This window comes from Miniopterus schreibersii (genome assembly GCF_964146895.1).
Source record: "Miniopterus schreibersii genome assembly, chromosome: 2".
In the NCBI taxonomy this organism is placed as follows: Eukaryota; Metazoa; Chordata; class Mammalia; order Chiroptera; family Miniopteridae; genus Miniopterus; species Miniopterus schreibersii.
Window position 1 is genome coordinate 115676821 of NC_138102.1, and position 13598 is coordinate 115690418.

At 33.3% G+C, this 13598-nt stretch overlaps 1 protein-coding gene across 1 annotated transcript in view; it reads left to right on the plus strand.

Annotated features, from left to right (window-relative positions):
• MGAT4C (MGAT4 family member C) overlaps positions 1 to 13598 on the plus strand; it is a 670943-nt gene that overhangs the window by 436158 nt on the left and 221187 nt on the right. The window lies entirely within an intron of this gene.

The following is a 13598-nucleotide window of genomic DNA, read 5'->3' on the forward strand; positions in this document are numbered from 1 at the left end:
CTAATTCTCCTTATAGTAATGTGAATTTTTCTGAATAATCTGAATAGTCTACTACAAAGTTATAGCATGGCAAATAGTACTCAATAATTAATAATCTGTTTCTCTTTCATATGTAAACATCATATGTGTAAAGCAGTGTTTTGAGCATTGTGAGTTTTACATAAATAACACTTTTGTGAAATATAAGGTGGATGTGATCAAATGTTCCTCAACAAATCTAAATTCAATTGTAAGTTTCTATGAGACTAATGTTGTTCAATATTTGTCAAGATGGGGATAGTAGGCCTGGACCTGATCTAATCTGTGTTAACATGACACAAGAGGCAAGGAAATTGAGGTGAAAGAAAATAAGTCATAAGTGAAGGAAAATTTTACTACAGGGACAAATCAAAATATATAAGAAAGCAAATATAAGAAAGCAAGTGAAGTACCCTTAAATAAGAGTTTAATTTAAGAACAGGAAATACAGTTGTTCAGAGAGCATGGTGAAAAAACAATTGCATTTGCCCACTGAACTTTAAGTCTCTTACACAAATTAACCATGATGTTCAAAGGGAACCTAGTAAAATAAATTAGAGTATATATTAAATCAAGGTATCTTCCATGATAAGCTAATGTTTTCAGTTTGCATTTAAAAACAACATGCTGAATCACTAAAATGGCATGAGGTTTTTACCTTCATGTCTGAGAATTCATATTTCTGTAACATACAAGAGGGGAGACCTTTATTCACCCTTGGTTAGTCACTTTATTCCTTCTCTAGAGAAAATTTACTGACACATAAACATAGTTAAACATCTTGGGGATATTTATTCTCAGAAAAGAAAGGTGATATGCCCTAATAATTCTAAGTATTTGCAAAATTTTATCTACACAGTAAACAGAAATAGAGATAATATACCAAAGTTGTCACACAATAGATTAAAGGTAGACATAAAAAAAAAAAATCCTGACATGACGAAGTATAAAAAAAAAAAAAAATACAAGCAAGGTCAGTAAATAGATATCAGATCTGTTTATGCCTGGAATTTACTAGATGGAAAATATAATTTTGAGATATTTCTTACTGTACCAGTGTTTTATCATCGATTCAGTTGATTATTTTAGAGCAATGTTTGCATTTTTTAAAAAGCAGTATAAAGGTCTTTATGAAACAAAACAGAACATTTCTTATAAATAAATTGACCTCTAAAATAAGTCAGGGATAAAGAATTTGAGCATTGTGTTAGTAGTTTTGAAGTCAAACATTTTAAAATGATTTCAATAATTTCTGCTTTTCAACAGGATTTAATAAATACCCTAACCACTTACTCTTCTTAAACTGAGAAGTTAGCTAATATAAGCATCCACACACGTAAGTTCCTTATAGACTTTACATATATATCTCTTTAAATAATAATAAAAGGTTAAAATAGTGTATTAAGAGTCTTAGTAGCCACATAAACAGAGCTGCCATCTTGTGGATAACTTGACAATGGGACGAGTTGTTGATGCTGCAAGATACAGTAAAATGTTATATTCTAATATATCTAACTCCCCAGCTTAAGTAATAATGTTCACAAGAGTTTAAAACCCATTTAAATTCCTACCTCCTGCCTATTAAATTATCACCTGAAAGACATGTTCATTTCCCCTGAAGTTAGCATTAACCTAATTCTATAACCTAACTTATTAATGTGTAGGATGGGAGGCATTTGAGGCTGGTTTCTCCAGTTTATTTACTCTCTAGTGCGATTTGTTTATATAATATAAATAATTAGTTTAACCACAAAATTTATGTAATAGAAATAATTGTCAGGCAATTAAATTCTGCAATGATTTCAGCTACTGGGAAAGATACAGTCTGTAAATATAGTGATAAAATTGATATGTACTTGGATTGAAATACAAAACATCTTTTACTTGATTTCTCAAAAATATCTTATAGAGTCCATGTTTTTCCTATTAGAAAACATACACTAATATAAATTTACTCAAAATAAAGTCTAGATTAATTCCTGAAGTTGTTTCCCCCCCAAAGACTTGTATGTGGCTGTTATAGTTAAAATATTTGTCTGTTCTCCAGAACTCACAAGTGTTTGCAAGCCATTTTAGTTGTAGGAATGTAAAAAATGAGACAATGTTGATAAATTTATTATAAAATATGGTGTTTGCTATTTTTTCTTTTAATGAAATTAGAGATATTTTAGAAATCATGACAAATGTATTTTACTTTCTATATGGCTATAATAAATAGTATATTAAAAAATGATGCCATCCTTTCATTTTTTCCCTTTCAGTCCCTTAATGTTTTAACATTTTTACAGTTAGGATTTTTTTATTATATAATCAGGTTGGATTTTTACTAATACAATTTTATAATGGTAGTAAGAATTTTCATCTCTTTTCATCAATGTTATATTACACATTACATATTCACTATCTTATTTTTGGCTTTAACCCAGATACATGAGCAGACTTAGGTTCAAGTGTCATTAGACTTTCTAAAAAAACACTACAAATAAACCAGTGAAAGGCCCTGACCTTTAATATCTCTGCTTCCTAAGGGAAATCCACCAAAAAATTACTAAAAACTTTATGACTTTCATTCATCATTAATTTCAGATGATTATTGACCACTATAAGGGAATATGGTTTTTCTGTTGTTATGTATAAAGTACTACACTAGAGTAATCACATTGTCTCTCTCTATATATTATATGCTATATTTATCAGACACTTTCTTGAGTGTATAGATGTAATTATCTAAAACTAAAACATAAATTCTATAAATACAAATTACATATGCATATATATAAAAGCTCTGTAATAAATTTTAATAAAATTTAAAATTGACTAAATGTATGGGGTACAGAATCATTTATTATTATAAGCCAGCATTATTTTAAATTTTTTCTACTATATTTCCCTTCTCTCCTATTCATTCTCCAAGAATTAAATCATATTCTAATAATTTGTCTATTTTGTACACAATTCAAACATTTGTTTTCATATTTTGTAAGTTAACTCCCTTAAAATATTATTGATTCTTTGATTAGTCTTGACTTGTGTAATACTTAAGCATTAAAATCTATATTCTTAAAAAATCTTATTTACATGTTTTCCTAACACAGAACTAGGGTCCTTTACGAAGGTGTTAACTTATTAATGAGTCACGTGAAGGATGTGGGTATTTGCTGCACTCTGCCGGCAGAGCACTGAGAATATTCATACTTTCCATCTTCATCATATCTTGTGTCTGTGTGGCAGGGTAGCAACCAAATAGAAAACAAAGTAAGAAAGGTGACAATCTATGTTTATCTTAAAAATTACCTGAATGGGACCCTGGCCCAGGTAGTTCAGTTGGTTAGACTGTCCTCCTGATACGCCAAGGTTGCAGGTTCTATTCCCAGTCAGGGCACATACAAAAATCAACCAAAAATTCATAAGTAAGTGACACAACAAATTCTCTCTCTCTCTCTCTCTCTCTCTCTCTCTCTCCCCCCCCCCCTTTCCTCTATCTCCCTAAAATCAATAAAAAATGTTAACTGCCCTAGCTGGTTTGGCACAGTAGTTAGGGCATCAGCCCGTGGACTGAAGGGTCTGAGTTCGAGTCCGGCCAAGGGCACAGACCTGGGTTGCAAGCTCGATCCCCCGCCCTGGGTCGGGGCGCACGCGGGAGGAAACCAGGCGATGTCTCTTTCACATTGATGTTTCTCTCTCTCTCCCTTCCACTCTCTCTGAAAAGCAATGGAACAAATGTCCTCAAGTGCGGATAAAAAAAAATTAACTGAATGGTATATCTATCAGCATACATTCTACAAAATATAATCTAATTTTGCTAGTTCTCAATCTCTACCATTAAATATTTATACGATTAAAATTTTATATAACGTATGACATGGAGGAGCATATTTTATTTTATAAATAATTTTTTTCTTGTGACATATCTTTTTAACAATTACAATATCTTAGCTTTATCATTTGTCTACTCAACATACAATTGACATTCTCATTGTCCAAATTAATCTTTTCTGATCTGTAATTCAATTTCATGTCATTTTGCATGGCAATGAATCTTTTTTATACACATTTCCATCTAAACTCCCATGTTTTTAGACAGAAATAAATGAACAGTGTCTTTCTCATTTGCCCAAAGTACATTTTGACAAATAGTCTTTTTGAGTCTAGATTCTTGCACTTGACTAATATGATTAAATTACAAATAATACTGAGAGGGGCAACGACTTCAAAAAAAAAGACCACTGAATCAGACAGTTTTATAAATCAAGTTAATTTGCAACATTTTTTGTTGAAATTTTAAAAATTTAGGATACTTTCTCTCTTAATTACTTTGAAGACACTGGATTGACTCTTCCTTTTAAATCACCCAAATGCTTTTAAAATGAACACCTTTGACACCTTGGCAATGGGCCAGGAGACACCTGATTGGTGGTGTTGCTCATGGATCAGCCAGGGGCAAAGCTGACGTCCAGTCCTGAGCTTGATGCCTGTGTCGGTGGCCAGAGCTGTTTCAGGCCTGGGGCACATAAAAAAATGAACCCATTTGATCTTTTGTATAGCAAAAATGTTAACCATCTTATATTTATATAATACTTTTTATTTTGCATATTTTATATGTTTCCTCATGTCATTTAATCCCTATATCAACTTTTTTTTTTCTGTAGGTAGCATTCTCATTCTATACATGAAAGTTATTAATTTTCCAAAGTTCTTACAGATAGTAGGTGATACAGTGAGAGTTAGAGGCTCGATGTTTTGAACTCGAATCTAGAAATCTTGCCCTTAGATCACACACTAACTTGCTACTGCCAGTAATCAAATAATCAAATCTATGTTCATGAAATTCAGACCTTGGAAGGAAATTTCGAACATATAGTCTATGAAAGTGTCTTTTTCATATATTTTCAACTTTTAGAACTCTCACTGAGGAGTGCAATAAAAATACTTTTCTGTTATTGGAAATGTGGAGGGATTATAACAACTATTTGCCCTGAATCCATTATTCAGAAAGACATGAGATAACATATGGGCACACAGGGCACTGCTGCTGACCTCCTTTCCATGAAGGTGGGGATGGATAAAGTGAATTTCTCTCCTTCTCTCTCCAGGTGGTTATAGTGTTTCCATGCTGAGCTCCACAGCTTAGAAAGGGCTTGCCCTGGGATATGCCTGGGCTGGATTTAGAAGGAGCTGGTCATTGAATAGCTCTGCTAATTTTTGCATCTCACAGTTATGTAGCTGACAGCTCCTTTTGGTGGGGAAAACTTGGATATATTTCAAGGTGATTGTAGTTTTGTCCCTCTGGCAGGAAACTGCTGCAACCAGCTTGGTCCCTTCTCCTCCTCTCCCATTGAATTTAATCCTGGGGAGAAGTCTTGGGCTTTTGTCAGGATAGAGGGTAAGGGATGGATAATTATTCCCCATTTATGCTCAAAGAAAACAGAACTATATTACAAAGTAGTCTTCAATTTCTGAAATGGATTTGTCTATAGTTCCAGTGACTTATAAATTATTATTTGTAAAAAACACTATTTAACATTATTATTTTAGTGATTTTTATGCTTTTAATATCTCAAAACTTAAGCTTTATGATACAAAATTGTGGCCATACTATTTAACACTCAGAGAGTAAAATGCAATTTAAAAAAATGTATTAAAAGATTTAAAAATACAGATGGCTACTCTGACCAAAGTGATTGAAAACTCTATAATTATCTACATTATAATTTTCTTAACTTGACTTTCTTAATCTCATGGGACAGCTCTGTAAAATCAATGAAGAGTAATTAGAAAATTTAATATTCTGGAGGTTGTAATTACATCAATCTTTTCCTTTACTATTCATTCTGTAGAAAACCTTTTGTAAATACTGTTCTTTAAAAAGCATATTTGGGAAATAAAATCCCCACAGATCCTCATTAACTACTTATGTAAAATGGTCTCAGCATATTTGGGAGCAGTCTTTTCAGTTTGCTTTCCTCCAGTAGCTCAACATCACTTTCACTCCCTTTTCAGCAAAAAAAAATATATATATAGTCAGAGATGAGCATTTCAATTTGCAGCTGACAGTTTAGGGTTAAGATGTGATTCCAGGTAACAGAAGCCAATGAGAGTACACCCGGTTGATGTTGTGACATCATCTCCAGCGGAGTACACAGAGCAGCTGAGGGAGCGTCAGTCCCAGCCCTAGTGCCATCAGGATGGATGTTTACATCTCCTCACTGAGAGCCAATTATCTCGCTTTTGTGTGAGGCCCAAGGATCACTCCTGCTGGCCGGCTGCACCGAGCACTGGTGGCTCTAGCTGAATGAATTGTTTTCCCTGGCTCTGGTAAGAACCTCTTCTGTTTTACCTTCTCTTTCCAAATAAAGGCAGATGTATGTAGCAGAGGAAACAGGATAAGAAACTGCTGTCAGGGGCAAATAAGATTACTACCCAGGAAGCTTTGAATCAGAGAAATGCTTAGCTTTGTTAAAAGGAAGTATGGATTTAGCAGGAGGAATTGAAAAAGAGCATGCTAACCTGTACCTGGCAAACTAATTTGCAGTGGAGAATGAATAGCAGGAAATCAGCTTTTCTTTAGAAAAAGGAAAGTAAGTGCTATTATAGGATTGTTATTTGAAGGTGTTTTTAAAAAATGTATATGGGTACGTATACTACTCTGCTTCACTTCGTTTTGTTTTGCCATTAGTAGCAAAGAGTAGATGTAGAATTGGTCAGCCAAGTAGCATTGCTATAAATTTAAAATGAGTCAAAGTTTGTAATTGTTAAATGATAGTTCTTTGGGACAGTTTTCCAAAGTTGTATCTATACAGGAAAGCAAAATTTACCAAGTGAGCAAAGGCTTTATCTTTTGAAATAAAGTTGTGGCACTTTGTATTTATATTTATCATTTTTAAATGATATTAGCAAATTGTTTTAAGGAGAGTGTGGTGTGTGTGTTTTTTTTTTTCTGGAATTCAGAGATGATAAAATAATTTATTGTATTGAGTGCTTTTAAATGCTTAACAGAATACTGTGTTTTATGTATCTAGAATATTTAAACCCTGAAAAGAAAGCTTTCAATTATTTAATCATTTATAACAGACAATACTTACACCTGAGGATCCTGACAGTATTGTCACAAAACAGATATATTTACAGCTGTTGAATTGCTTATGACTATAGGCGACTGAATCTGGGAGAGATACTGAAAAATCAGATACAATGAAAGCTTTTAATTGACAGGATATTTATGTGCTACCAAATGAATTCAAAAACACTTTTAACTCCTCGAATATTATTATCACAACAAAGTAGCAGACTGTTATTTTAAAGTTGAATGCAATTATTTATGACATGAAGACAGAAAATTGTAAATAGCTTTCATTTAATATAACATGTACTCTTACTAGCATCTCCGTCTCTTCTAGCGTTAATAAAACTTTTGAATAATGACTTGTCTATCGGGCTTCAGTATGCTCATGCTTTTCAGATTTACTTTTACTCTGCTTTAACATTGAATATTTCTGCTTGTGCAAACCAGTAATTTGGATAATTAGAAATTGTGGTTTGGAGGTGCTGAAGTTGTACTTAAAGACAGCAGGCATTTCTCAGCTATGTCACACTTCTCTCTCCTCTACTAGCCCAGTCCTGTTTGGCAGCTCTTGACATTACTGTTGTTCGATTTGTCTCCTCAGTCAAGTCAGCTCTGAACAAAACTGAGTTTATAGAAAGTGTCAGGTATGTATTAATGGAATCTAAAGATTTGAGCTTTGTTGTCTCAGGCAAGAAAATATACAATCCACTAAATCTTTCAAAAGCTTACAAGTGTGTATCTAGAGCTAATTTTTTGCAGGGAGATTTATCTTGATTATTCTGTGAATTTCAAAATCTAAAAATGAGAGTCCAAAAGTTTGATAATGTGAACTTGAAAGAATAATGATTCACTGCTTTGAAATTAATTTTTATTTTCCTTAAGTACTTTAAAGTGGAGTTGAATAATCCAAAGGTATTGACTCTGTCATTTTCACAGGTGATCAATCTTGACCAAGGGAAAGCCTATGTTTTCCAACAATTAATTCTGTAAAAATCTATTTATATCATCCTGTCAAGAATGAAGAAAATCTTCCTCAGGCAATGAACAGTCTAGACAGTTAAAGTTGCATTTTCTGCAGTGTGTGAATGCTTCTCTCAGTATTAGCGCCTCTAATCATAAAAATGCTCTCTTTGGTAGTGATTTTTGCAATGTTAGAATTGCTTATCTTCTTGTTTTCCTTCGACAAACTTTGTACCACAGGATATGCATGGATGGTGGACTTCATTGACACAAAGTTTTTGTTTTTTATTTCATATTTTTAAAAAGAGGACATCAATGGGATCCTAGCAATTTCTCATCCTGCACACTCCCTAAAAATAATTTGTAGAGCAGGAAGCCGTAGATAACAGATGTCTCATGCTACATGTATTTATGTGTTTTTTGTCTCCTTTCTAATATAGAGTCTTTTGTCTAAGTTATGTGATCATTTTCTTCTTTTGCATTTTTCTTCTCTGTATTATCCAGTTCTTTGTATGTGGTACCAAGTTAAATGTTACTAACTGACAGGTTTTACAGGTCTTAAGAAGAGATGGAAAACGTGCACAGTGATAAAAACATATATATGGTGTTCCCCCAAAAAATGTACACACACACTTTGAATAATTACATAGGCAATATTTATTAATATACATTTCATTTTCAAAATTGATCTATCAGCTGTTAAAGTGTGTATACATTTTTGGGAATACCCTGCATATTAACCCTCTGACATTCTCTTAATTTCCCAGAGGCCGAGGGTAATATATTATTTTATTTTAAAAATTGTTCCTCAAGTTATATCATCACTTATTGCAAAATAACATTTTTTTCTCTTGTACACTTTAATCGTCTCCTAGAACTTTGTCTAGGTAAGCACCTTCATTAGCTTCTTTTAATTATTGAATTCATGGATGCCATTTAGGTTTCTACTTTCTCAATTGAAGTATTTGGATGTGCCATTAATTCTATGCTTGTCTTAACAGTGTGAAATTCTGGAATTCCATGGCCAACTTTTGAGTTAAGTCAATAATATAGTAGCCATGATGTCATCTTAGCAATTTCATGTGGATGCATGAATATTTATGTAGGTGTATATTTTATGTGCATAAGCATAAACGTTTATATTTACTTTAAAATTTAAAAGGCGCTTTACAAACATTATATCCGTTATATTTAACAAATGGTCTGCCATAAGGTAATTGATATTATACTGCTAAGGAAACAAAGACTCATAGTTCTTAACTTGTTGCCAAAGATCACCTAATCTGCAAATCAGCAAATGAAGTCAGAATTCAGAAACAGGCTTTCAAATTTCAACACCCCCAATGAATCAATCAATTACTCTCTCTTCTCTTCCTCCCCCATCTTTGTCCATATATGTGGCTATCTAACTAGTTATTAATTTTTTTTTATTGTCTACTCTGTGCCAAGCACTCATCTATGTGCTTGAATTTATTTATAACTGAATAATATGAAAGATCTTTGTTCTTTTTCTCTCTGGCAAGCTCTTATCTTTACATTACAAAAAATATCTAAGTATTTCAAGGTGTAGCCGAATAAAACAAAAAAACTTGCTAGGAAATAGGAAACGGGTTGAGAGATGGATTTATTTGTATTTCTTTTGTTTCCATGTATCAAGTTTCATGTATGTCCTAACCTAAAATAGATTTGCAAGTACTTTGCATACAGGTGTTGTGAAAAAAGTTTATCAGTTAATTTATAACTCATATTTGGTTCTGAATATGATCACTGCAAATTTATAAAAATAACATGCTTAAATTACAATGGATTCCAAAAAGAGCCAAAATCCAGTTTTGGACAAAGCAATCTTATATCCATAGTGTACATTCTAGCAATCTAGCTATACCCTACTTTATAATAAAGTCATTGATGGTCATAATGCATTTTTACAGTTTCTTCACTTTAGATAGAATTTAGGTAGTATAAACAGGAGACTGAAAAATAAATTTTATATATTTTTTTAAAAAAGATTAACAATATCCTCCAAACGCTGGCAGTTTGCATTTGAAAGAAGCAAAAAAGAAATAATCTGAAGTTTAACAATTTTTTTTTCAGTAGTTTGGCATATATTAATAGTAGTCCTAGGAAAGTTGAACTAAAAATGATATTTACTATCTATTGAATTTATTTATAGATGTCCAGTGATTTAAAAAAAACAAAATCTGAAATCTAACCTCCTCAGAGAAAATCAGTCTATACATAGAACCTATCAGTTGAAGATAAACCATTATAGATAGTATCCTTTAATTAGCTACTAAGGAATCTATTTAGTGACCTATATATAAATTACAAAACAATTCAAAGTTGCCTGCACATAGTTGATTTAGCACAAATTTATTCTTATAATATTACATAATAATAAAATTATATCCTTGATATAGAAAAATACGAAAATTATGTCCCTTTTACTAATGTGCATTTGAAATGTGCAGAATGAAGGCCTAAAATTATAATGCAATAATTAAGAGTATGAATTAGCTAAATTCAAGGGATAGTAAGCCATGAATATTTTGCCAAAAAAGTTTTACAAGACACAGGGCCTGGGATTTAGCTACTTTCACCTAACAATATTCCAGAATTAATTTTGATAAGATTTGTGATAAATCAAATATAAACTGACATCAAATGTGATTTTCAAATGGAAAACCTACTCAAAGCAGAGGATTGGTCATTTGTCCTGCAATTTTTATTATAGTGCTAGGAACTGAGCAAAGTATAAAGACAGCCGTGGTCAGTTTTCATTCAGAAGTGACTCTCTACCATTTTGCCACCGTGCACTGTAAAACTCTCAGAGCTGAACCGTAGGATCTGAATCAATGTGAAACATGCATTGTTACTAAAACAGAGTGTACGTATTGGTACTGCAGTCATTCTGATGAGATATTGAGCTGGATGAAATTTATAATGTGGGTAGAGCGCGATAAAATCTGCTGTGATCGATAGGCATGGTGCAGTTAAGTTCCAGCAACTTTTCTTAATTTAAGTGCATAGAGACTATGGCTGGGTGAGCAAACAGTCCTGTTCAGTAGAGCAACGCATAACCAATGCTCCCAAAGATGCTTTTTGCCTGTTTCTCTGTTTATTTGCATGCATTGTGGTAAGAATATGGTTTCTGGGAACAGGCTACCCTCGTATAATTTCTTGCTGCACCCCACTCAGACCTTATTTATTCAAATAAAAACTTGCAGAAATAAAAGTACCTACCTCATGGGGTGCTGTCAAAATTTTGTGAGCTTATCTTATCAGCCCTGAGAACAATCAGTGCTGCCTCCTTTTAGCATCTACATTGTACTGACACACTTAGTATTGTGTGTGTATTTTAATTCATTCAGGTGTTCCATTAATAACCAATATTTACGACTTACCAGTGTGGCTCAGTGGTTGAGCGTCTACCCAGGCACCGATTGGGGCTGCAGGCTCCATCCCCAGTGGGGGCGTGCGGGAGGCAGCTACTCGGTGTTTCTCTCTCATCAATGTTTTTCTCTCTCTCCCCTTTCCCTCTCCCTTCCTCTCTCTCTGAAACTCGATAAAAACAAATTAAAAATAAACAATATTTACACGCACAAAAACTCTGGTACACTGCAAACACAAAGCCCATATTCGTATGGGCAATAAGCATACTAATTACTATTTGAAACTTGATACTGATTTCAGGAGTTTTTAGTATGAGATACAGCCCACTCAGTTACTGCGTATAAAATTTCTGCTATGTCTTAGATTTCACATTTTAAATATGAAAAATAAATTAAGTAAAAAATGGATTTAATAACTTTTAAGACTGTTTCCCAGTTTTCAAATTATAGGTATGTCAATAATACAAATGAAAGTCCAATAGTTTTCTTTTTTGCATGTTACTCTATTTTACTCTATTTGCCTTTATCTTGTATTCTATTACTTTTTATAACTTGGTGAGATCTTGAAACGTGTAGGTGTAAAAGGTTTTATTTGTTCTAATATATGCAGAGATCAACACTCTCCTGCTTTCCAACAGCTCATTGTCTCACATGGGTGATGGAGTGGTGCTAGAATTAGGCTAATGTCCTGCTCTCACTCATGCTGTTCTGTATCCCTAACACACTCTGAAAGGCAAAGTAAGAGTGTTTTGATTTTTAAAATCTGTTTGTTTTTATTTCAGTGAAGCATCTAAAGTGTGTTCAACTTTACATCAAAAGAGACACAAAAAGAAAAAGATAAAAAAAAACCCCACAGTTTATAATCTTGTAAAATCAAGGTGATAGTGTATGTGTAAAACATAAAATAGTAGTTCTCTAATTTCACTAACTTATTTTTTCTTCACTTCTAAATGCTGTGAGTCATTCCACAAATTATTTAAAGTGTGGGCACACAACTATTGAGCACCTATGACATGCCCGCAACGAACAAGTCACTGCTGCTGTCTTCACAGGGCTCATGACCTAGAGGCCAGCACAAAGTTAAACGTAAATAATTATAAGGGGCTTATTCTACCTATAAAGAAATGAATATTTTTCCAAAATAAGCTCTCATTTAGCGTAGTTTTAAAAAATGAGTAGAGGATATTCCAAGGCAAGACCAGCAAAGGATATTTTAGGTGGGGGGGAAGGGGAGGGGCCCAGTATGTACAGTCAAAATGGAAGGATACTCAGGTAAGTATCACTATGACTGGAGGGGGGACTGAAAATTAGAACCAAAGTATCAGAATAGATGCTGGTTGTAGAAAACCAGTAGGCGCAACCTGGCCATAGCTATAAGCCTTGGCTGGAAGGTTAACTTGAGTTTTTCTAAACTGAAGTACTTTGGAAAGTTCCTGATGGGGCAGGGCATTGTGGTTTTGAGTAAATGGGGAATGCTTCCTAAAAGAAACAGAAAGCAAGATTAACCTAGATTATTTAAAGCAGTCTGACACATCAAAGGAGCAAAAAGGCCCAGAGAACCACTTCATTAGATTCCAAATAGCATTATTAGAGTCACCATTCTATTAATTTATTTAAAATAATGTGTGATATCCAACACATTAGTTAGGGGTAACTAATTAAGCAAGAATACAGAAGAGGGCAATACATGACAGAATTGAGAATATAGGAGATTGTGAAACAGTCCTTGAGTCAGCAGTTTTTCACTCTTGATGATTTTGACCAGACATCCTCTACGGGTAGGAAATGTCTGATTCTGAATGACCCAATGTTTCAATATTGGGCTAGTGTCAGGTGGGAGATTCAGGGGAATGAGCTCTCTTCTTATCACAGGACTCAATTCACTGCAGTTATTTTTTAAATTACTGGAACAACATTATATAAAAGCTATTTATTCAAAATTTATCTTAACAAAAAAAGGGAAGCATCCTCCTATTCCTTTCTTGCTGTGATTTAAGATGTGATTTATGGTAAACACAATTAATAATGACGGAGGAGAGAAAGAGGTACTGAGCATTAGTGAAGACCATAAACTAATTAGTTTCATAGTTGTTTCATAGCACTGCCCCAAAAACTGTTATTCTAAATGTATTCATTTATACAGTAACGATGCATCTCCAGTGTGG